This window comes from Lactuca virosa, chromosome 3, assembly GCF_052849685.1.
Source record: "Lactuca virosa cultivar CGN04683 chromosome 3, Lactuca_virosa_CGN04683_v6, whole genome shotgun sequence".
Taxonomy (NCBI): Eukaryota; Viridiplantae; Streptophyta; class Magnoliopsida; order Asterales; family Asteraceae; genus Lactuca; species Lactuca virosa.
The window spans coordinates 77,036,754-77,063,452 of NC_136428.1; the positions used below are offsets into that span (position 1 = coordinate 77,036,754).

Here is a 26,699-nt window from a genome sequence, read left to right on the forward strand (position 1 = left end):
AAATTCGGATTTTCCTCAGTTTGGCGTTATATTATCGGAGATTCATTTGAGACTTATCTAATATTTTCGATCCTCTAACTAAGTTGATGAGGAAGGATGTTGTGTTTAGATTGGGTTCTGAGCAGCAAGCATCATTTGAGACTCTTCGACAGAGACTCTGCGACGCGCCGGTACTTGCCCTCCCCGAGGGAGTTTAAGATTTTGTGGTCTATTGCAATGCATCCATTTCAGGGTTGGGTGTTGTGTTGATGCAGAGAGGGTATGTGATTGCATACGCTTCGAGGCAGCTGAAGCCTCATAAGGCGAAGTATCCCACCCATGATCTTGAGTTGGGAACGGTGGATTTCGCCCTCAAGATTTGGTGTCATTATCTTTATGGGGTTCGGTGTACCATCTACACGGACCACAAAAGATATCTTATGGATCATCCTAATCTGAACATGAGGCAGAGGAGGTGGCTTGATGTAGTAAAAGATTATGATTACGAGATTTTGTACCACCCATGCAAGGCTAATGTGGTGGCCGACGCTTCGAGCCGGAGGGCAGTCAGTGCCTTGATTCAGGATGCGTGTTTGAGGATAACTGTGATGACTCCATTGTTGGAGATGATTTGGGATGCGCAGTTAGAAGCCGCCAAGGAGGAGAATCAGAAGAGTGATTGGGTAGTCGACTAGGTTTTAACCTTTGATATCGACAACAAGGGGTTATTGACTCTTCATGGACTGGTTTGGGTACTGTATGCTGGTGGGGCTCGACGGGTGTTGATGGATGAGGCCCACAAGTTGAGATTCTCCATTTATCCGGGGGCTATAAAGATGTATCTTGACCTAAAACATAGCTATTGCTGGCCATGTATGAAGAGGGATATGGCCTGGTTCGTGGAGTGGTGCTTGACCTGTCAGAAGGTCATGGTCGAACACCAGCGTCCCTCACGACAAGTTGCAGCCTGTGGGGGTCCCACTGTGTAAGTGGGAGCAGATCATGATGGATTTCATTACAAAATTGTCGAAGACTGCAAAGAGTTTTGATGCTATCTAGGTGATAGTTGCTCGTTTGACGCATAGTGCTCACGTTTTAGCCATAAGTGAGAGCTCTTATGCCGAGAAATTGATCGAGATTTATGTCCGATTGGTAGTGGCTCGTCATGGGGTGCCGACTTCTATTGTGTCAGACCGGGATGTGCATTTTACTTCCAGATTTTGGAAGAGGTTTCAAAAGGATTTGGGCACCCGATTACATTTCAGTACTACCTATCATCCGCAGACAGACGAACAGAGCAAGCGGACTGTTAAGACGGTTAAGGATCTGTTACGGGCCTACATCATTGAGTTTGGTGGGACCCGGGACTCTTACCTTCCTTTGGTTAAGTTTTCTTACAACAACATCCACCATGCCAGCATTGGCATGCATCCCTTTGAGCTTCTGTATGTGAGGAAGTGTCAGAATCCTATCTGTTGGGGAGAGGTCGGACAGATGGTCAAGGGGAGCACTGAAATAGTGCTCAAGATGATAGATCTTATCCAGCAAGTCAGACAGAGGTTGCTGACAGCCCAGAGCCATCAAAAGAGTTATGCGGATCGACGACGCTCTAAGTCGGAGTTTCAGGTTGGATATTTGGTGCTCCTGAAGGTATCACCTTGGAAAGGTGTTATCTGATTTAGGAAGCGATGCAAGTTGGGCCTCAAGTTTACTGGCCCTTTCATAGTGATAGCCCGAGTAGGCAAGGTGGTATACCAATTAGAGCTACCTGAGGAGTTGAGCCAGATTCACAACACATTCTATGTTTCTTAGTTAAGGAAGTTTGTAGCCGATGAGACAACTATGGTTCCTTTGGAGGGCATTCAGGTCGATGGTCGCATGAATTACATCGAGTGGCCGGCGGTGATTATCGATAGGAAAGTGAAGACCTTTAGGAATAAAGTAATGAACTTGGTCAAAATTTAGTGGCAACATCGGAAAGGCTCTAAATGAACTTGGGAGCCCGAGGATGAGATGCGTGAGCATTACCCTGATCTGTTCGCAGAGACTGACTTCGAGGACGGAGTCTGATTATATTAGGGGAGAAATGCAACATCCGTTGTCAGGTATTTTTCATTCCAGTCCTTTATGTTTTAATTTTTTGCAAATGAGTTCCTTACGCCGGGCATACACGGATGTACGCCGGGCGTAAGTCAGCAAACTTATGGCGGGTCAAAAGTAGAGTACGTTAGGCATACATGTGAATATGTTGGGTGTACTTGTGTATTCTTTAAAGCCTATTCTTTTGGGTTGTGACCCATATTTAAGGATCATAATCCCTCTTGGGCCTTCTCATGACCAGCCTCTATCCCTCTAAATCCTAAAGTCGAAACCCTAGCCCTTGTAAGTAATATTTGAAGTTTGAGAGTGATCCTTGAGTGTTATTGGCGGTGAAGGAAGGTCATTCAAGAAGTAGTGGTGCATCCAAGCCTTTGGATCCATAATCTACATCTCCTTGTTCACCTTTTGAAGGTATAAAGTTCAAACCCTGGAGCTTGTTTTGACCGGTCTTGTTTAGACTTAGATTTAAGTTCATTTTGTCCTAAAACCTTGATCTTTGTGAGTATGGAATACTCCAGAGCATATGAATGTCCTTTTAGACGTTTTAGGGCGCTTAGAGTCATAAAAATGTTAGCTTGGTCCTTTCATTTCTTCCGTGCATGAGTTATGGAGATTTAGGTGAAGTGAAATGTTAGGATTTTGGGATTAAGCTCTTTTTAGCCATGCAAAGGTATAAAGTTAAAGACTTTATAGATTATGACATCTTTTTATGTAACACCCTGTTCTGAATTGTTTCCTAATTCGGGGTTGTGACCCGAAGATTGATTATCATAAGGCTTAGGGCCTTTGGGAAGATAGTATTAGACCCTCCTCCCTTTGGGTGTGGAAAGTGTAGATTGGATGAAACGGAAGTTCGGTTCGTGTTTTGGAGCCCAAGGGTATATCGGTAATGTATCAGTTCAGGACTTTATCGATTTTGGATTGTAATTCAAAATTTTTTAAGGAAAGGGGGAGTTGATAGATGTGTAGTGCTCCTCATTACCTTTCCATGGATATAAAGAATGTCAAAATTGGACGTAGAACGAAGAAGTTATGGCTTCCAGAAGTTTGATGGTTTAAGAGCTAAGCCTTGTACGTTGGGCGTACAAGGAAGTACGTTGGGCGTACTAGGCAGAAGGATCGTGGGCACCTTATGGAGTACACTAGGCGTACTAGGAGTACGCGGGGCGTACTCCAGCCAGATGAAAACCCCTTATTTTTAGGGTCTTTACCTTATTTAAGGACCTTAAGTCCTTCAAATCCCTTACCTTTTCATCCTCCATTGCTCTTGTAGCGCAAATTTCAAACCCTAAGCCATATTGAGTGCATTTGTGAGCTTCCTTGAGTGTTTGTGGTGTTCTTTTGTGACTTTGAAGGAGAAGGAAGCTTGGGAAGAAGCAAGGACGAGGAAGGAGCTTGTAGATCCAGATGTTTGGCACCATTTCTAGCCTATTGAAGGTATATAGTTTGAACCTTGATCATTAAAAGCTTAGATCTACGTTTAGGGTAGAAAATGGTATCTGTTGGTCCCATAGTTTGGAATGTTGGAGTGTGAGCAACTTTAGAGCATATAAGTTGTCCTTTTGGACTCTTGGAAGTGTTTTCAGTCATAAAAATCGGATCTTGATGGTTAAGCCTCAACCATGCTAGTGTCAGTAACCATCCAAGTGTGCTTATGGACTTAATTCATGATTTGAGCCCCATCCTTGCATGCAAAAGCATAATTTTTGCAACTTTATGGCTTAAGACGTTATTTTGAGCTTGGATCTAATTTTTGGACGCAAAGGCTGAATGGATTAAGACCTTGGAATGAGAATGGGTTGGCTAGCCAATACGTTGGACGTACTCTACAGTACGTTCTGCGTACTAGGTTAGTGTCCCGACTCCGGATGAGCATCAACGTATGTTGGGCGTACAAGCCTCGTACGCCACACCTACGCAATCTGTGGGCTTAGGTGGTTTTGGGATCGTGTGTTAATTGGGCTTTAGACATGTTTAAGTTGGGCCTCAGGCCTACCTGTTGTAGCAAGCCATTTTTGGGCCTAAGGCCATGTTAGGTGTTCTTGGGCCATATTAGCCTTAGAGGCCTTGTAGTTGGGCTTGGATGCTTGTTGGGCTTTTTATGGATTTGGGCCTTAGGGGAAGGGATCCCCATTGAGGCATAGATAAAGGAGCCCTTTTTGCCTTAAGTCAAGAATTAGGGTTTGGACCTTCGAGTTAGAGTGTGCCCTAATTTCTAATTAGGGTTTTATGCTTGTGTGTTAGGAAGAGGATTTCGCGAGTCATCCGTCGAGTGCGATTTGATATCTTCAGTCTGAGGTGAGTCTTCCTTCGTAGTATCCATGGGTCGAAGGCACCAAGGTCGGCCCACTAGTTTGTGTAGTAGTGTGATGATTGTCTTTGTGACAATTGTTAGTTATGCCTGTATTTTCTTGATGACTATGTGATTTCTATTATGATATTATGTGGTGGTAGTAGGGGTGAAATAGACCCGGTATCCGGTCGAAATAGGCCGAAAGGGGATTGCAAGCCCAAATATGCTTGATAGTATCTAGTTGAAATAGACCGAAAGGGGAGGCAAGCACCCAGATATGCTTGGCAGTATCCGGTTGAAATAGACCGAAGCAGTAGGAAAGCACCCATATATGCTTGGCAATATGTTTGTTTAGTATGTGGTATTTTGGGGGAACTCACTAAGCTTTGTGCTTACAGTTTTCAGTTTATGTTTCAGGTACTTCAAGTTCGAAGGGAAAGGGCCCAGCCTGATTGCACTACATCACTATATGTTTTTCCGCACATAGTGATTTTGGGAATTTGTACTCTGATAACATGTTACAGTTCTACTCTTTCGACTATTTTGATATCGGTTTCTTATGAATTGAATGAATTTAAAAACACAATTTTATCTGTATTTTTCGGATGTTACATTTTAGGGTCATATCTGAAGGTCGAGTAAATGTCTTAATGATTAAGACCTTAAAAATGAGGTTTTGGAATCAGCCGCGTACGTCGAGCGCACTCTTGGTTACACCCAGAAAAGCTAGTTGCGATCCCATTCTTTCCCAGCCAAGTTGTCACATCCCCAGCTGATGGCGGAAACGCCGAGGTGTGTGGCATAATTCAGTGATCACAGTTATTGAACATATAGTGAACAGTACAAATATAATATTCTATTATTACTGAAATAGAAATTTCATTGACAATAACTATTGCTAAATCGTGACACACGCTCAAAAATCCGACGTTTAAAAATCTATAATAAAAATATCAGAGAGTATTCTGTGTGAACACTTCCGACCTGCTAAATAACCTGAGAATACATGTAGTTTTGAGGTCAACCTGCTTGTGAAGTAATGACACTTTTAAAATGACTAAAAGTATTTTTCCTTGTAAGTAAAACTATATTTACTAAATGTTTTGTAGAGAACCTTTTATTTTTAAGCAATTCCATACTTAAAAGGTTTTGTAGAGAGAGTTAAAGAGAGAGAGAGAGAGAGAGAGAGAGAGAGAGAGAGAGAAAGAGAGAGAGAAACCATAAATAAATCCATACTTAAAATGTTTTGTAGAGAGAGAAACCAAATCCATGGTTTGTAGAGAGAGAAACCAAATCTATGGTTTGTAGAGAGTGAGAGATCCAATTAATGTTTATAGTGAGTCCTATAACCGAGCTATGTGATAGAATTTACCCCCTATAACGCTTCATTGGACGTTGTAGTAATAATAGTAGACACCTATCACCCGCTTCGATTGATCGGTCGAGGTTGTAGCTAGCAACCGCAGGTGGGGATGTCAACCCCGTATAGATCTATATATATGTATCTCGCTCCGAAGATTAACAGTTATAGTAGTGTGGGTATGCTAAGTGTTTAGACTTAGCTAATGAATATAGTCTCACTAAAAAGCCATTAACTATGAAATGTTAATAGCTCTCAGCCCTAACTTATAAGTAAATAAGTTACTAGGCATAATGAATTGTATAGAGTTTATGAAAGTCGAGTATAGCAGGTATGTATGTATAATGTAAGGTAATCGCTTATATAAAGAGGTATGTCTTAAAGTATGTACATGTATAAACTTTATGTATTTAATTATATAAATATACATGCCTAGAAATAGTTTGAATCCTTGAAATACTGTAAGTTTTTATGACGTGCTTTTTATGACATGTATTGTTACATAAATCATTGGGTTTTGTAGTAAAATGGCATATGTTACTCTTTTGTAAATGTTTCAATTTTAAAACAACATAACATATGTGTATCAAATGTATGCCTAATTTATGTGTACATAGTATGTGTTTGTCAAAATAACATTTCATAAACTAGTTAAAGTTTGTAAGTACTTTTCACATAAAAAGATAACATTTTATATATGTTTTGCATCAATCAATGTATATACACATGTATTCTCCCCCAAAGCGCATAAAACTTAAAAGAGGGGTTGTAACACTCACCCTTGAAGCGTGAGTTCGATTTTTTCGGAGTTGGTTCATTCTTGTGAGGCATGATGTGAGAAACTGCAACTTGAAAGCTCTTGAACTTTGAACTTATGGGACAATTTAATAATAATTTAAACTAAAGGGACTATTTTTGTAACAATTTAAATCAAAAGGGTTAATTTTAAATCTTATAGAATAGGTGTCTGGCTGATTTAGTTATATGATTCAAAAAATGGGTTGTTTTGATTTAAATATTCAAATGGAGGGTTGTTTGGTCACATTAACACAAAAGAGAAGCTGATTTGTAATAACTTATCAAAGGAGGCGTTCTTTTGGGTATTGTAATAAAATGTAGGGACTGACTAGGTTAAGTAATACAACCAGAGGGTTGTTTTGGGGCAATTTAATACAAACAAGGGTTGATCATATATGATACAAAATTTGGGGAAAGGTCTCCATCTTTGTCTGATCGGGAAGGTGAAAGGAACGCGGACAGAAACAGGCAATGATGAGATGATCGGTGGTGGCCGATCGAAAAGCACCAGTCAAGGAAGGAAGACGAAAGCAACAGGTAGTTGTAGTCGTCGATGGCAGTAGCTAGGAGCTGCTCTGATAGTCTCCTCATCGATTCCTTTTTCCGATTCGGCAGATAGAAACGCGAAAGGGGTGGATTTGGACCTGTTATCGATGGAGGATGGAGTGAAAACGACAACTAGTGGCTGTCGTTGCTGACCACGGTGGTGAGAGAGCTGTGAAGACCGACATAAGGTGGTGGGTATGTCGATTTCTGGCGGCCTTCAACTTCAATTTGGCCATCTTCGTGGCTGATCCGGCGGTGAGAGAAAGATAGTAAGTGAGGGATCGTGGAGTGCACGTTTTCTCCAATTGGAGTAGTTGAACAATCCAAAAAGTCTCCATTGATTTTTGGTTAGATATGTTGGCTAAAAAAATTAAATTGTTATATATCTTTTTGTGATATAAATCTCATTTTCGATTCTCGTGCCATCTTTCCGTTTCATAGAAATTTTTCGAAAGTGTCTGCTTATTGTCTCGGTCGTGATGATTCCAAAAACGTAGACGAAATTCAATTCCAATATACCAAACTCCGGGAATTAGTGTTTAAAGTTTCGCGATTAATTGCTTTAGATTCGACAAATTTTTACGGACTTGATTTTGCTCGATATTAAAAATGCCATAAAAATGACAAAAGATAATAGACTATAGTACGAGTTAAAAAATGTGCTCAAAAGTGATGTACAAGGTTCGTAGCTATTCCGATTTCTATTTTGGACGTTCTTTATATCCATGAAATCAGGAGAACATAATCTATTGAAATTTCTTATCCATAGCTCTCAAGTATACTTAATGCAAAAATTTATTTTTATCGTCACAAATAGAATCAATTTTTGGTGATTTTTGATTCGATCATCAACGATAGATGCTTTGAGCAGTTTGAGATCTTTTGAAAGTAATTATGAATATAATATCTTTAATATATGTTATAAACATAACATCACACACAATTTGTCCTTAATACATAGTGGTTCGTGGTGGTTTGACTGCCGAACTCTGACCAATTTTTACCAATTGTTACACAAGTGCTCTATGCCCAATGAAGAGTTGTGTGCGTCGTGCGTACAACAATGGGTTGATCTTCTTTGACTTTAGGACTAATTGTGTCTTTAAGGGAACTAGTGAGGGTATTGGTCTTGGAAGGGGCAAAATGGTATTTTTCCCTAGATATGGATAATATTTGGCTTGGGATTAGTGGAGTATGGAACATTACCTTAATTATTAATTAGGGTTGATTGGTGTATTACTAGGCGGATTCTAGTTCTAGCAGTTCGGGTGTGAGTTCTATCAGTCATCTGTGCAAGGTGAGTCTCTTCACTATTCTTACTTGTGTGGTAGAATATATTATATATATGATGACCAGCTGGGTCTATGTGTTATTGTGTGTGATGAGACTTCAGGTAGTCTCCAGGGTTGCTGATAACCCACATGACGCATTGTTTGTCCATTGAGACTTCGAGTAGTCTCTAGGGTTGCTGATAACCCATAACTGTTTATTTTGTGCTATGTTGTATGTAGTATTTTGCGGAACTCACTAAACTTTGTGCTTATAGTTGTTTATTAAATGTGTTTCAGGTACTTCTAAGGATCGCGGGAAAGCAAAGGCTTGATTGTACACATTCGCCTGCAATTTATGATTCTGAATATTTTGGGACCCTTTGATGTTATGAAACAATGTTTTATAAGAATTTAAAATGAAAAATTTGGTTTGGAAATTTGGATGTTACACTGCTGCTCAGCGTGCAGTCACGTATATACTTATCTGAGAAAGTCTGTGCCAAACTTGTCCCTATTCCCCACTTACCTAAAACATGCCTCCTAGAACCCAACATCGGCGCTGAAACACTAACATTCCAGACCACCCCTTTACCATTCAAGAGGATGATGTAGTGGTAAATATGAACTCCCATGCTCCACTAGAACAATACTATTAGCTTCTTCCCAGAGAAGTCAGTGGTCAGACTTGGGCTCCTAGTGTCACTCTTCTTTAGGAGCTGCACATTTATGACAGAATTCACACCCTCTTTGCCAATATTGGTTCGAAGGGTCTTTTGGACCTTGACTATCTGACATCACCTCTGTTAACCATAGAGTTCTTATCTACCCTTAGTGAAGTTAACCATGAAGGTTACTTCATGTTCCGTTGTTTCAGCAACACTTACCAGCTTCATGTAGACCAACTTTGCGGCTTCTTCAATGTGCCTTCCACGAACCGTTCTGCAAGTCCTGTTGGTTTTCGTGCAACAATTTTTTGTAAATCCATTACTGGTCTGGACACATACAACACTTCCGCATCTTATCAGACCAGTATCATCCATCCAATCTTGAAAATCGGGAAAATTATCTGCAAAAGTCTTTTCGCATAAGCTGAAACCTCTAAGGCTAGAAAAACTAAATTGACAATACTTTGGGCTATGGTGACCGGTGCGTACCGCCCATATTTTGGTCATTTACTTGTAAAATGATTTCAGAAGGTTATTCGTCTGAGGTTCGGGTCTAGAAATTTTTTTGTGGCGGTTTAATCGCTTTAATCGCCCATGGTGTTTCTGATCATATTCCCCCAGAGTACCAATTCTTTGAGGGTGACTCTTCACGTCTTACTCTGCAGAACCTCGATAGCATGCACATGTGTCGATCAACCCTAGGTGGCTATATCTGGATGCAAGAGCGTGCTTGTTACCTTCGGTTCACCGACCATTCCTCTATCGCCCTGTCTGATCCCATCAGTTCTACCAGGTGGCTTCTCGCGTCCAATCTGTCAGTTGCTGATTTTGTACCTAATGCCCTACATGAAATCATATATGTATAGAATTGTAGGGATAAATGGGTCTAACATGTGGCCAAAAACTGAATACACACCACCTTTTGTAACACCCCGTTTATTAGATGATTAAATAGATAAAAATTTATAAGCAAATAGTAACCCTAAAATCCATAATATTCAGCGGAGTGTTGGTTGTGGGGTTAAAATGTAATTTCGGGACTTATTTTGTAAAGATTTTTAGAAGACAGGGGGTGTAGGGTAGGTAATGGACCTATTATGAAAGGATTTTGAGAACTGAGGGTTGTTTAGTAAATTACGGATTTATTTTGAAAAGGATTCTAGAAGTAGAGGCTGTTTGGTAATTACTAGGATCTAAACTGAAAGGACTTGGGAGTGTTGGGGCTGGAATGTAACTTATGGATCTGTTTTGAAGAGTTTATGAGGAGGAGGGACTGGAAGTGTCAAACTCGCATGGAGTTAGTATGAACACGGGATTTAACAGGCTCCATCCGTTCCATATCGTTGCACCATCTAACCCTAACCCTAACTCTCTTCAGCCGCCGCCGCCTCTCCCCTTCCTGCTATTCCGATCAGACGAGGCTATCCGCCGAGGAGCGCCACCACTACACTGCTGCCGGAGACGTCACGGGCACCAAAGAAACACTGAAACCGATTAATGGAGCAGTGTTCGCCCCTGTGTGAGACATGCGTGACCTGAGGGTCCTCGGTAAGAATAACCACCTTCCATCTCCTCTTTCCTCTCCTCTGTTCGACGTAAGATACGTCGTGGCTGCCACTAGTGGCCTTTGGCTGCTGACCTCGTCTTTTTCCGGGGACGTCAACCACTTGGGAGGTGGCCGGATACTTTTGTGTTCGAGTATTTTTTATTGTTTCGGTATATGTAGAGTAGTATACGAGTTATTGGCCGGAAAATCCACCACCACCTCAAGATGGTGGCTGTCGCCCCCTGCAACCGCTCTCTGCCGCCACCAGCCACCGTGAAGGGTGGCTGTGTGTGTGATTTATTGTGTTTCATTGTGGGGATTTTTCTTTCATGTAGGAATCGTGAAGAACCACCATGGCAGCCGGCCATGGTGGCTACCGCCGTCAACACCGCCATTAGCCACTGCTGTTGCCGATAGTGCTGCTGTTTCTGCCGCCGTGCGCCACCAGGTGGGTGGCTGGTTTTATGTTACGATCAAGGAGCATGGGTGTGCTGTGTTGGGCCGGAATTCACGGAAAAGCCACCACCACCACCGTGAGGTGGTTGCTGCCACCACGTGCCACCGCCGGCCACCACTAGGGTGGCTGTGTGTGTGTGTGTATGTTAGTTAGTGTGTGTGTTTAGTTTTGGATTAAAGCATTGTAATTGTAATTAGCAAAAAGAATAATGAAAAGAACCATAACTACCACCGTGAGGTGGTGGCCGCCGCCGTGAGCCGCCATTAACCACCACTACCCGAGGTGGTAGTGGGTGGTGCCCGACTAGTGAAACCCTAATTGGCTTAAATATTTAGTTTTGGGCCTATTGGGCGATGATTGGGTGGGAAACCCTAATTAGGGTTTAGAAAAATCCTAATATTGGATTTATGGGCCTTGGACTTATTGGGACCCACATTTGGGCCATTGGAATGGATTGGTGAATTATCCCCAATCACACCATATGACTTATCTAGTAGAGTCATGGACTTAATGGATTAAGTCCTTAATGGGTTAAGTGAGAAACACTTGACCATAATTGTCATTTATGTGAAACCCTAATTTCACTTGTGCCTTGAGTTGGGCCTTTCTATTGGGTTTTAGTAATTTGGCCAATAATGAGCCATCCAAGAATGATCATATGGACTATAATATTTAGATGGGCTTTAGGGTAATATGAGGTTTGGGCCCAATTTGGAAAATTAGGCCATAGATGGGCCATAGTTTGGGCCTTGATGGTTATATGATATTGGGCCATTAGAATGCCAAATGTTTGGACTGGACTAAATGGTTGGGCTTTAAGTCAAGACCATGTAGAGGTTTGGTCCCAATTTGGAAAATTAGGCCATAGTTGGGACTTGGTTCATTATTAGACTTTTAGGCCTTTGGATTGGGCCTTGGGCTTGAATCAAGCTAAGTTAGGGGTAAAGTAGTCTTTTACCCCAAGCATGGATTTATGGATATGTGTTGGAACCCAATCATTAATTGGGTGTTATTTTGATGTTGACAGATTAGGGAATCTGTCATCCAGCAGCTAGGGTTTTGTCAGTGGGATTTCAGCAGTGTGAGGTGAGTCTTCTCCTATAGGAACGGGTCTAAGGCACCAAGGTCGGCCCGTTTATGTGTGATTGTATGTGCCGGGTTAGCCCAATGTAGATTTTATGTTCCGGACTTCGGTCTGATGCTGGGGCAAGCCTGAGGAAGTTAGTATGCTTGATGTCTTCGTGATTCTTGCATGTGTTTGATTATGTGTTCCGGACTTTGGTCCGATTCCGGGGCAAGCCCGAGGAATGTTAGCTTTTATGATATGTTTATTTTATGCTTGTTGATATGTTATGTATGCCGGACTTCGGTCTGATGTCGGGTGGGGCCTGATGCAGTGGGCTAGGCCCAAGTTATGTTTATGTTATGTGTATGTTATATGCTTGTTGATATATTACATGTGTACCGGACTTCGGTTCGATGCCGGGCGGGGACCGATGTCCGATGCGGTCGGATGTCGGGCGGGGCCCGATGCTGGGTAAGCCGATGCCGGGCGGGGCCCGATGTAGCGGGCAAGCCCAAATGTTATGTTTATATATTTATGATTATGTGATTATGTTGATGTGATTGTTGATATGATCATTTGTATACCGAGCTTTGCTCGATGCTGGACAGGGCCCGATGTAGCAGGACGGGGCCCACGATTTGTTTACGTGACATGTGTATGGTATGTGGTAGTTTGGGGAGACTCACTAAGCTTCGTGCTGACAGTTTTCAGTTTTGGTTTCAGGTACTTCAGTTTTCAAAAGAGGAGCTCGGGATGATTGCAATGCACACACCATTTGTTCAGCCTGCGATGTTTATACTCTGATATATTTGACAGTTGTTATGATATTTTGTGATACATTGTTTATGATTTTTATATGACGTTTGATGACTATGGTTTTATTATTAAATAAAAATGAAATTTTTAGACTGTATATTTGGGATGTTTCAAGTTGGTATCAGAGCCTTGGTTTGAGGGATTCGGGCATACTCTCGGGTGTGTCTGAACTCAAACTGAGGACTTGGTAAGAAAATTTTCGAAATGAAATCACTTTTATAAAAAGAATTTAGAAAAGACAAAAGAACTTTGAAAAGGGAAAATGGTGCGGTGCATGCAATGAGCTGAGCTCAAGTAAGTACTCCCAAATTACCCATACAAGTTTATGTTATGATATGATTATTTATGTTATGATATGATTATGAGAATTGCATGCTACAATAGGACTAAGGATCTAGGAAGGATGTCTTATGTGCCTGTTATATGTGTTTCAGCTTTATGAGAATTGCATGCTAGATTAGGACTAAGGATCTAGGAATGATGCATTATGTGCATGTTATATGTGTTTCAGCTTTATTAGAACTGCATGCTAGTACAAATTAGTCAGGATGATAGCCGGAGTAGTATATGCTTGGTTATGTGTACTCAATGTCCGAATGCTGCTTGCTTTGTGCTTTTAGGAGTTCTAGTTGTCTTTCACTAACTAGTAAATGAATATGTTAAGTTACATATTGCAAGGACTAAATAATTTCAGAAGGTTAGGTCTAGCTCTATTTCGCAGCTCTTGTTTGAGTCCAACTGTTGTAGGGTAGGATCTCTCATTCGAAGAATTATCTAGTCTGATTAATATGTAATAGTATTTGCGAGCTAGTTAGGGGAAGAAAGCAGGGACTTCTTATGCAGCTGATGGCAGAGAGTGGGATGGTGATTACCCTAGGGCAAGCCTAGGATGAGAGTTGCAGAGAGCAGTAGCAGTAGAAGGGACTTGGTGGAGTCAAGGCAGTTCTTGAGGAAAGTACGGATAGATGTGGAAGGTAGTATGGGCCCATACTACTGAAAGCAGAGGATCCGTACTCGAATCAAGGGAGGCTGAGATAAGACCAGGGAACTTGTAGTGTGTCACATCCCTCGAGTTTTGACGAGTATTATGGTGATTGTGATGGTATATTTCCGAGTATAGTGACGCTACGTGGTAGACCAGATGGTAGTTCTGGTGTCGACGAGGGACCAGGCTCGGACTCTGTAGCCGGGCAGCTCGATGATCAGATGAGGGAGTTCACTCCATCTAAGATTACGCACCGTATCACTTACCAGACTCATGTGATCTTCGGTATGATCGGGTAGGGCAGTTTAGAGATTTGTGATGAGAGGCAGAGTGCATTCTACACTGATATGGCAGTCATGATAGGGACACATACATTGATGTTTCGGGAGTTCAGAGCTTGTGAAGCTCCAGATTATCATGGGGGTTAGGGACCCCATTGCTAGCAGCAAATGGTTGGCAGATGTCGCCAATGATTTTCGTACCAACCGTTTCTCGAAGGGGACAAGATCCGACTTACTTCCTGTCTCCTGAATGACAGAGCATGTGATTGATGAAAAGAGGTTGGTAGTGAGTTGGGTGATGATGCGGTCGATGTTATGTCATGGGATGACTTTTCGACCAGATTCTGGGCAGAGTTTGCCCAGACGATTGAGGCGCATGAGTTGGCATGAGAGTTGTTAGATCTCCGCCAGACTACTGAGACTGTGGCAGAGATCACTACCAAGTCTCCAGAGAGAGCTTAATTGGTACCGTACTATGCAGCAGATGAGGAATTGAAGAAGATAGCCTAAGAACGAGATATTGACTTGGAGCACATTGGGAAGAGGGAACCAGATCAATTGCTTATATTGAAGGGTATCGGGAGGAGACCCAAGATTTCAGATCAGCTTTTGAGAGGCCTGCAGGGCTAGATTCGGTGCAACAATTGCAGGATTGGGAGAGTACAACATCATCTTGGTTTATTCCAAGACTGAGGAGCAGCACGAGGAGCGCCAGAGGGAGGTGCTAGAGACTCTGAGGAGGGAGAGACTTTTTTTGAAAAGTTCTCCAAATGTGAGTTATGGTTGCGCGAGGTGCAATTTCTTGGGCACCTTGTCAACCACAAAGGTATATTAGTCGATCCGGCCAAGATAGATGCCATAATGTAGTGGGAGATTCCGAGGTCTCCAACTGAGATTCAGAGTTTCCTGGGTCTAGTAGGTTATTACCGGAGATTTATACGGGACTCCTCCAAGATTGTTGTTCCTTTGACACGGTTGACCAAGAAGTCGGTGACCTTTCGCTGGGGGCCTGAGCAGCAGGCAACCTTCGAGACTCTCAGACAGCAGTTGTGCGAGGCACCGATTCTCACCCTGTCAGAGGGTGTAGATGATTTCGTGGGTTATGGTGATGCTTCGATCACGAGCATGGGTACGGTACTGATGCATCGGGGTCACATGATAGCAGGTCTTAAAGAATCAGGGTGGGGATTCCAGTCAGGACATGAGTTCAGTTGAGTGTTAGGTCAAGCGCGTTTTCGACCCAGTATGGAAAGTGTTGTAAGTCTGACGGTGTAGTCGTAGCATTCACTAGCAGCTAGACAGTGTTATAGTGTTGTAAGTTTGCGGGTGTAGCCGTAGCATTCACTAGCAGCTAGATAGTGTTAGAGTGTTGTAAGTCTACGGGTGTAGCCGTAGCATTCACTAGCATCCAGATAGTGTGAGAAAGTGTTGTAAGCCTGCGGGTGTATCCGTAGCATTCACAAGGATTGGCAGATAGTGCTAGAGTGTTGTAAGTCTACGGGTGTAGTCGTAGCATTCATTAGGTTGGTAGATAGCATGGGAGTGTTGTTAGATCGCAGAAGGGAATAGCGGTACCCACCAGTTCGGGTGCAACAGTGATGACTTGTCAAGTCCACGTATTGGTTTATGGATTTCCCCAAATAAATTAGACCTGTTTGAGCCAGTGATGAGACCGTATGAACGCCACTACAGTTATGAGATCAGGGAAGCAATGGACTGCTTAAGGTCGTTGGTGATATAAGGCTACCATTGGTCAGGTAGCAATCACATTTAGTCTGGGATTTGTTGACGTCAGGATCCGACGTGTGGACTCGATCAGTTAGATCAGAAAGTCGTTAGAGCCATAGTGGCAAGATAAGTAATGGAAACAATTGAAAGAGAAGGATTTCGTTCGGAAGTTGTGAGAAGCGACTATGTGGGAATCCTTTAGCTCTGCGGCAGAGTCGGAACCCGGTATCTCAGGTGACCGGCAAACGAATTGAGACCAGGGAGGTCTCATTAGATTTGTGGAAGGGAGCTAGGGTGCAACATATGTTGGACTAATGTCTAAGTCCATAATTATAATTGGTAAGACTTGACCCGACCCGGCATGGTCCATTTGGGTTGCATGACATCATGCATTTGGATAGACTATAATGAGAGCAATAACACTTAAGGTTTGTTAATATATTATAAGTTATAATATATTAATAAGATTATTTAATTAGTATTGATCAAGAATTAATCTAGAATTAACTAAGTGATCAAAAGAAGACTAATTAAATATATGGGTTGATTGTGTAAATCACCCATACTTGTATAGTGGGCTAATGCTCCATGGATTGTCAAGTTGGGCTAAAACCCATAAGATGCTCCATGGATGCTCCATGGTATGTTTGAACCCATGGATCCAAGGAAATGGAAAGCCATGACAATTAGGGTTTACCCTAATTGTCACTAACTATATAAGCATCTTATTGTTGACAAAATCGGCCACTGGAATATGAGTATAAGGGCTAGCCGATTTTTATGAAGTGTGATGTTCTCTCAAGTTATTCCAAGTGTATTTGGTGTTGTGTGAACCATTTGAGGTGTCACACTTGGGGCACTAGGCACTCAAGCTTCATGGAGTCATTCTACATCAAAGAGGTATGTATTCTAACTTGTTATATTTCATATGAATCAAAGTTTTGTATGCTAGTTAGTATAATACCTTGGATATTCATATTTGCATGTATAATAGAGAAAACATAGATCCAACGTATTTAGGGTTGCATGTACACTTAGGAGTGTTAGAATGCTCAAAACCCAACAATTGTATCAGAGTCTAGGCTTGTTTTCTTGTTATACTTGCAAAAATGGCTGAAAAATCGAATTTTGTTGCTGTCTGAACAGCAGACTCGTCGAGTCCATGAAGGTACTCGACGATTCCAAGGCAAAATTCATCCAACTCGCTGAGTTGGTTCATGCACTCGATGAGTTGGACCCCCTGACAGCATATATTCGACTGTTTTGGCTGAAATTGGACTAGGAACATTACCCTAAGCTGTTTTTGACCTTATAAACTTGTTTTTGATGTGGTAATGTTCATGCTAATCCAATTTCAAAGATAATTGTCAATAGATTCATGTTTTGTGTTAGTTTAAAAGTTATGCTAGTTACATGAAAAAGTTTGATGTGAATTATCTTTGTTCATATGAGTTGCTTAGATTAATAGGAAAAAGTTAATTGATTATGTGTCTTTGATCCATTTTAATCTAAGAGTGGATTCTAAAATGTGTTTGTGTAACTTGTCCTCAAGTTACATGAAAAGTCACATTAAAGTTTCTTAAAACTCATAAAAGTTGGCAATGGTTACAAAATGAAGAGTCTTGTCCTCATTAAATGATTTTATGACTCCATAACTTGTCCTCAAGTTATGGAGGTTCAAGAGTCACCTCATTAAATAATAAAAATGTGTAACCTTAATTAGTTCCATAAGTTACAAAAGAAGAAGAGTTACATTCTTTAATAGTTTAAAGTCTTCCATAACTTGTCCTCAAGTTATGGAACTTGAAGAGTTTTAATTAAAACTACTTTAAACACATAAGTTATGGAATTAAATGGTTTTGAATATTTTCAAAACTTGCCCTCAAGTTTTGGAATTTGTAAAGTTTCTCTCATGAATACTTTAATTCCAAGTTAAGCCCTTAGAATTTTAAAAGTTAAAATTCAACCCTTATACTTTATAATATTATAAGTTAATAATATATATATATATATATATATATATATATATATATATATATATATATATATATATATATATATGTATAAGAGCAAGTCAGTCTTACCATCAGTAGGCCTCATTCACGAAGCCGGTCGATAAGGGGGGTATAAGGTTGTTGCCTATAAAATGGCAGCTTAATGGGTGTCCACTCTCACCCACCGCTTCCTTGACTGGTGGAGGGTCGTTAGCCGAACAGGTAGGACAAGGACTATAATTCTCCCTTCATTAAAAGTATTAATGATAAATACTAAGTAACTAAACCTTTTATTAATTCCCAATCTTAGTTACTTAGGAAAATGTGAATAAGGTGCTAATCCATGAAATTACACTTTGCACTGTGCTTAAACCGTTAGTGGAGCGTGTGTGGTTAACCGGCACACTAACCTGGATTTAACAAGGTAGGCAAAGGGTAACTTAATATTTATCATAGTATCGGTGGAGCTCGTGTGGTTAACCGGCACATCGATTGAGGGGTAAATATTAAGGGTACCAAGTTTATTTGCATGGTACTTCACACCTTGTTTTGTGATCCTCGGCATCCCAGTCACAAAACCTGAAGGGCACACTCGAGATTGAAACATGTCATTGAAAAGTTCAATGAATCTCAAAAGATCTAGGAGTTTCAAAACCAACTAAAACCTAATAATAATTTCGTTTTTCATGGTGGAAATTGGTGAATTGTCATTCACCTACCTTCAAATATTTTATAGCCTCGATTACGGCATCCCTCTTACAAGTTATAAAATATTGTGTTGGGTCCTAGCCTTAATATTTCATATTAGGTGTTGTATTAAGGACTTTAAATCAACTATCTTGAATATCTCCCAAAAAGATGTCTAGCTCAGACATTTATGATCTTCCCAAATCTCTTGGAACTTTACTTCCTCCACCTCCTCCAATTATTCTCCCTAACCCACAAGTTCAAGGTCACTCAAACCCTAATGGCAAGCAAGGTCTATGTGTGATCACATCTTGGAGATGAAGTCACATATTGACAAGCCGGGAGAGTTGGGTGTCAAAGTCTTGAGAAAGTTGGATGTTCAATCACTTTCTAAGTCATATAGTGAGTTCCTTTGGGACTACTATGAAACAGACTAAGACATGAACCTTAATGATCATATCTATTTGCTTGGTGCTACTGAATCAACAATGATTTGGAGGACTAGTAAAGCAAATTTGATTAGAAGATCAACTTCCCAAACTTCCATGGACTTTGAAAATGGTAACATTGGATATCCAGAAAAGCTTTCACTTCCCAATAGAAAGGGATTGGCCATAGTCAACTCGGTTGACCAAATGGTAAAGAGAAAGGCAAGTCTGTGATAGCCCAGTACATCATTCCCAAAGAGTCCATATGTTTCTCTTGCCAAAGGAAGGGGCATTGATTGCGAAGCTGCCTATTTACCTGAAAGATCATAAGGTTGATCAAGTCAAGAAGTTTGACTCTACATCAGGTAAAGTCCAATATCTAACTCTGTTAAGTTTCTATTCTGAGATTCTTGTTACATGATGTGACTGGGTCACATGTTGATGTTTTAAGAATCAAAGAAATGTGAAGAAACTTAAAGGAAGTATATGTTGATTCTAATCGCGAAGATAGATTTCAATCGCATGGTTCAGTGATCAGAATTTTTGAGCTACTGCTTAAGAGTTGTGATAGATTGCTTAGGAATAGATAACAACATAGTTTTCATATGCATTTGCATTGTAAGGATAAGTTTTTCCGCAATTTTTAAATAAAAGAAAATTTTGTTTTATTTATTCTATATGTATCCTTACAGTGGCATTTGTGGAAAATTGTTGTTTATATGATTCCAATGATAGCAACATCGGAATATGAAATTGATTCTTTCATTTGTCGTAGTGTCTAAATTTACCAAATAAGGAAAGATTTTCATCGCCTAAGATCTCAATTGGACCGAAACTTGGAATCATGCAAGTTGTATAGTATGATGAATGAGAACTTTCAGCTTTGGAAAATTAAGACTAATTCCTTGTTCACATGTATATGTGAGTCAAGTAAAGGACTAAAGGGATCGAGTACACATTCTGGTGTACTGGTCAAGTCCACCACAAAGATCGATAAGACTATTCGTCATGATGGTTATACTTATAAGTTTAAGTATAATTCTGAAGCATTGGAAAAGTCTCGATGTATGGCAGAACGAATGAGAAGAATTAAATTAGGCAGAGAGATAAAAGTTTCTCAAATCTGAAAAGATGGGAGAGTACTTTAGTATCATGTTATATGATCATCTTAATGATTAAGAGACCTTATCACAATTCATCCTCTAAGTGCATTCTGATAGCTAAGAAGAGGAGCTATGAATTGTTGAAGTGGTCAAATCAAGAAGATGAGTCATACTTCGTTCCAAAACAAGTCTTAGAGTCATACTCCAAGACTGTAAGTTGAGTGACATATCTTAAAGAAAGGTTTAAAACACTTGTCAAATGTAAGAGTAAAAGTGTCCTACTCTTGTACATTTGAAATAGGTCAGTTGTGATGTTTTGGATAAAACAAAGACCAACTTAGGCCAATTGTGTGAAGTGTTTGTCTTGATAAAGAATCCACACTATCCCTTGAATATTTGACAAGAGAGTCTTATATGTCAAGAGGACAGTATGAGTCTTAAAGGTCTTGAAAGTCTCAAGAACTAATAAAGAATAAAACCTGAGGTTCTTCACTAGCACACGACTTGAGGTTTATAACCTATCGTGTTGACATAGTTCTATTTCTGTGCCCATTCCAGTTAAAGTTGGCTTTGCATATGAGTTCTTAGTGTTCTCAGTTGGTTGCATAACAACTTGGAAGCAATGGCAGGCCCTTGAGCTGCCAGGGGGTAAGAAATTAAGATTGAGTTCAGTCATATGTGTTTGGATTTGTCATTATCCTTGTCTTGTGACTATGGTTTTGACGATTCACATGGATAAGAACACATACACCATAAAATCTAAGGGTCATAAGGTTTCTCTCCGATTCATGAAAATGATGGTGAGGAAACACTTCCACCAAGTAGATTTGAAGCAGATGGCAAAAGGTCTAAACAATTGAGACTATGATTACTACATCCCTTTTCATAGTTCTGAAATTGTTTAGACACACATGCATACTATCTAAGGAAAGGTGTATGATTTTGATAAAGTTTTATCAAAGCATCTCATATCAGAAGTCTGAACTTTGGTAAGAAAGTCAATAAAGTATTGATTTCTAGAAGTCCAGCTGATTTCTGAGTACATGTCAAAGCTACTGGGAGCATAAGTGTTATGCTAATAATCATCATGTTAGTGGGAGCATGATAATTATTGTTAGTGTTGCAAGTTAGAAATGTTAATTATAGAAAACAAAAGTTTCAATTCGTGAGGCTGCAGGGATTGAAAGAGTTGTTTTGCTATAATTAAGGGGGAGGATATGCTTCATTTCAGTTCTAAAGGCTTAGATTGAGACCTTAATCATCTTTAGTCAAGAATATATATATATATATATATATATATATATATATATATATATATATGAATTTCATGTTGGATTGGTTCAACTTAAGGAAATTCTATATATTGCGTTCTCAAAATTCGATTATGATTACGGCATCCCTCTTCATAGTCAAATTTTGAAAACATGCCAAATAAAAATATTGTAGCAAAAGACTGGTCTAGAATCATGTCTTTATGTGAGACATCATGAATCGTGTCCCATTTGCTTTGGGTACAGGATCGATTGCATGTGCTATAATAGTTGTCCTTTCTAAAATTTTCCAAATGCCTGGGGCATTAAGAAGGGAAAAGGTCTAGAATTGGATATGACTAAAAGGATTAAGCAATTGTCGAGGACAATCTAAGGTTTACCAAAGATTGGCTGCTCAGGGACAGTTGGAAGTATAGTGCTAATTTTGGAAGGACCATATTGACATATTCTGAAAAGAGGCATCTCTTGTTCAGAAGTGATAGTCAAAATGAGAATATGGAGTTGTCTCCATAGGTGGAAGTTATCTGTGTAAGATTAGAAAAACTTAATGCAAGAAGCATGTTCAAAGCAATGTGCTTTGAATATGAGACTTAGTTTCCATGAAGTTGATCTCCATTGGAATACCTTATAATGACTGTTGACATGTCTTTATGACTTTGTACATATTCATTACAGGAGGGTCAGTGCATATAAGTTTAAAATCTAAACAGATTTCGATAAATGATAGGAATTTGAAATTCTCACATTTTTCGATAAGGATTTGGGAGTGTGAAATTAGAATCATTGAAATTATGTTAAATTGGTTTATTTCACAAAGTAAGGATCATAGAAAACATAGAGTGCATACTTGGTGTATGGCAAAGCTATTGTTTTGAAAAACATAGTGTACTTGTTTGGAGCATGGGACAACTAGTGTTTTTTATTCAAGTATAAAGTTGATAAAACCGAAACAATGAATAATGAGTAATCAGTATGGTGATAAATAAAAGTGTCTTATTTATATTCATAGGTTTTGATACCATATTAGATTCAATTATTCTTGTGTTTCACTTTGCATGTTTTGACTTCCAGAATAAACTAGGTCATTCTTCCTGAATGACTAAGTTATTCAAACTATCCACAGTCGGTCATATGTTGGAAGTAGATATGAATCAAGACTGTCATGGGTTGGCTTGTAGAGGTATAAGATGTTGGACAAAGTGGTGCTACAACACTCATGAGTGCTCATAAGTTCTGAGTATTGGATTCAACCCACGCTCATTTGAATCACTTCATGGATTTTATCACGAGTGATCATGAGATGATAATATCTTATATTCTTCAAACCTAGAGATATGAGTTGTTACTATGAGTTGGTTATACATTGATTGCACGAAAACGCATTGGTAACTCGATGTTATAAAACGTGTCTTTGTGTATGATTCAACAAATAGTAGAACAAGCTATATGAGTCGAAGTTTATACATTCCTTTTACCTTCGGGATAAAAGCGATATCTGTGGGCCCCTCGATGATTTAGCGATGACACATGTGAGTGCTTGGCCAAGCTAGGACTGATTTGATTTGTTCAATCAGTCAGTCATCATAAATCAGAAATCGGGAAACAACAAATGGACAGAGAGAATGATTGATAATCTGTGACAACCCGATATTTCAAGTCAATGTAATGTTCAAAAAGTCAAATAATATTAAACTATTTTTGGTGTAATAAAATGACATCAAAAATGAAGTGTTCTAAAGTCTCATTTGGGTTGCATAAAATGTTAGATATATTGTCAAGGTTTTCAAAAATATAGAGAACACTCAAATCCGAGTTATAACGAAGAAGTTATGACCAATCAAAGATTCACGACAAAACCGGTAAAAAGCTGTTAAGCGTGAAGAATGAAATTTCAATAAAATACTTTTTAGCCTTAAGTATCTAAACGAAAGTCGTAGATTATGATAAACCATGAGCATACATAAAAATAACGTCCAAATCTGACTTTGTATGAGGAAGTTATGATTTTTCTAAATTTCAGATCAGTGGTAGACAGCTAAAAATTCGAATTTAAGATCGAGTGATTTTTAGCCGACGCAACCTAAACGGAAATTGAAGATCTCGACAATAGTAGTACAACGGTAAAAAGACAGACGAAAACGGACATCGGGTGAAGAAGTTATGGATTTTTAACGGAATTATCCTGTCCCGGCCTATTTAAAATATAATATTAAAAATTAAAATCAAAATTAGCCGACGGAATCTAAATGAAAGTTGTAGAGTATATTCTCACCTATGCGAGGATATAAAGAACGTCGAAATCGGAGCTCGTATGCGAAAGATATGAATTTCTGAAGATCGAGGCACACACACCAACCTTATCCGAAACTCACGACGTGAGCAAGAGACTCACGACGTGAGTCTATGACTGATGTGTGCCAGGCGTCGCGTCTACAGACCAGACTCACGACGTGAACTACCCCATGTTCACGACGTGAATCCCGAGAATGCACCCTATAAATAGAAACTGAGGGTTTCAGTTTTACCTGCTCAATTCTCTCCTCTCTCTCACTTCTACTCTACGTTAAGCACCCCGAGACAACCCCGAAGCCCCGGTAACACCCCTAAAGCACGACGCGAGTCCCGACGTCCCGAAGCTCCCGAGAAAAACTCGTTTTCTTCAAATCACCACATTTTCCAGGTGAGTTCATACCCCTACATTTTTAAGTTTTCTTTAGTTTGCAGGGGGGGGGGGAATACAAGTTCAAAATACCAAAACACATTTGAAACCGAGCTGGACAGCTTACAACAGCAGAGTTGTGATCTGTTCACGGGCTATCTTACCCAACCTAAACTTAACATGATTTTCTTTAAAGCTATCTAATGCATGTTCAAGCGTTTTCCCTACACCTTGTAGCATGCTGAGCAAGGTGTGTATACGTTTTACACTTATTATTTCAAACGTCATTTTATGGAAATACAATGACTCGCATAACAAGATTTCATCCAAACACATTCAATACTTTGATAAGCTATAATAAGTATAGTTTGAGCACTTTATTTAACAAAGAAAGCAGTAATACTATCGATTTACAAAACGAAACTCTTACTACATGATATGTGAACTCGTTAATGAATATTTGCGAGACATTCTCCTTCGGGGTACTCTAAGTGCCACAGAAAAGTCCTTTAGTTATAATCAGAATCTCCTGGAGGGAGAACGTGATAGTTGTGTATATATCTATACTGGGTCTCACAAACCCGCACCTAAGCTGCTTGCAACAGCTAGACCGGCAGGTCTGGGGTGACAAGTGTCATAACATTCCGACGCCTGAAGAACGTCGCATACGAGGCCATCTAGTCTTTAGTATGATTATAACATCTCGCATGGAATATTAACAAAACATACAGTTCACGGAAATTCTAAGGCTTTATACAAATGAGTTTTATTTAAATATAAAACACACACCTAAGTATGACAATTTACTTACACATACTAAGCCTTGTTTCAATTTAGTCTACAACAAATCTTTTAGAAAATATTGAATTTTCTGGAAACAAACTTGTAACAAACGTTAAGGAAACAACATTCTTTTTTCATAAAATACTTATGAACTCACCAGCTTTGTGCTGATACTCTTTCAAAACAACTTGTATTCTCAGGTAATCAGTAATACAGGTAACTACAAGATTTCTGAAGTCAAGACGCTAAGGCGTGGATTCTTTTGCTACATTTTATCATCATATGTAATTTATTTGGAAAACATGTATTATTTTGAAACAATGTAACCTTTTAAATTATATCTATGATGGTTGTGTTTTACTTTCTTCACTATGGTTATGATACTGAGCATGACGTCCTCCGCCCCCGAACGTTTCCGCCGTTCTGGTTTGGGGGTGTGACAGATTAGTATCAGAGCTTTGTTTATAGCGAACTAAGTATATCGAACCATGTAAGATATACAAACTATAAATACAACGGGACAAAATTCTCTGACGTAGCTTTTCAAAAATACTTTAAAAATAAGAATTAATATTTTTATAAAAAGTATTCGCACAATCGCACATTCAGTATCATAAAGATGACAACATAAAAGTATTAAGACAAGTTGGACACCATGGTCCAGCTTCGGGGTATGTAGTCAGATCTTGGATGAATATAGCATGATCAACTATATTTAGCCAAGGTAGGACCAATGTATGCCGAAGAAGGATCATGGTGAGCAACAAGTCTGCAACTTACCAAAGATTTCAAGAATCAAACTTAAAAATACTCTAGGAGTATTTAACACAAAAAGCTTAATAATCACAACTACCATAACTAACTTCTTATTCCCAAAGTTTCTCGCGACATTCCTCCTTATCCCTATTCTCGCACAGGTACGATGGCAGGATTTCATTTGCCGGGTGATCCCTACTTTCCCAACCAAGGGAATGCCGGTTGGATCGAGGAAGACCCAGAGGAAGAATCCGAAGAAGAACCCATGGAGGATGAGGAACCCATGGAAGAGGAAGAATCTGTAGACGGTGAAGAGGAAGAAGACTCAGATGAATGGGCCGAAACTATACATCGGTAGAGCCGAGAGCAAGGTCAACGACCTCCCTATGGCATGCAACGAGGCTTCTACGATCTCAGCAGAGGAGGGTCAGTCGACCGAGCTCTCCCTGTCATAGTTCACCGTGTCACACGCCACGAGGAGCAAACAAGAGTTAACACCCAATATCTCATGGAGGTTGGTGCTACCAGCCAAGTCAACTCCGTTCGCATTCGTCGGTTGGACGACGACCACGATCGAACTCGAGACCGCCCGAGCTTCTTCGACGGGAAATGGATACAACCCGAACCGAGGTGCAAGAACTCCGAGAGCACCGAACCACTCTGGAGGGACATCTGGCCGAAGCCGAGCGCCAAGCGGCGGAATCCCGAGCTGAAATGAGGAACTTCATGTCTACACTTCGTGATTCTCAGAGCTTCATCCACTGCAAGTAGTACTTGCACTGCTCGCTCCAGTTTAGTCTAGTTTTTGCGGATAAATATTGCTGTTATTTTCTAGTATTTTGCGGTCGATCTCGCGATTTAAGTGTTTACGCTTCCGGGATCAGTTAGGCGGTCAAAATTTTCCCATGCATTGTTGTAACATAGACCCCTAGTCGGGTAAAATTTTCCCCAATATGTGTACTAAGTTGCATCAATGAAATTGACACGCTATTTGCTTTACTACATCAAATTCATAACATGAACTAAGTGGTGACCAACCTATGATCGCCCGAGGTATAAATCAAAGTTATATGTAATTGGGACCATGTCGACCTAGAAATGGTGGTTCCGCCTTGGATCCTGTTCCT

The 26,699-nt window shown here is 40.0% G+C and overlaps 1 long non-coding RNA gene across 5 annotated transcripts; it reads left to right on the plus strand.

The window, feature by feature from the left end:
* Positions 1-10,368: 10,368 nt before the first annotated feature.
* Positions 10,369-12,943, plus strand: LOC145162405 (uncharacterized). 5 transcript variants are annotated; one of them, XR_013739083.1, is made up of 4 exons: positions 10,369-10,560; positions 10,894-11,006; positions 12,043-12,101; positions 12,805-12,943. It is a non-coding gene; the product is annotated as an uncharacterized LOC145162405 (long non-coding RNA). The 5 variants fall into 5 exon arrangements; XR_013739081.1 differs by having other exon boundaries at positions 10,894-12,741; XR_013739082.1 differs by having other exon boundaries at positions 10,894-12,101.
* Positions 12,944-26,699: the final 13,756 nt, after the last annotated feature.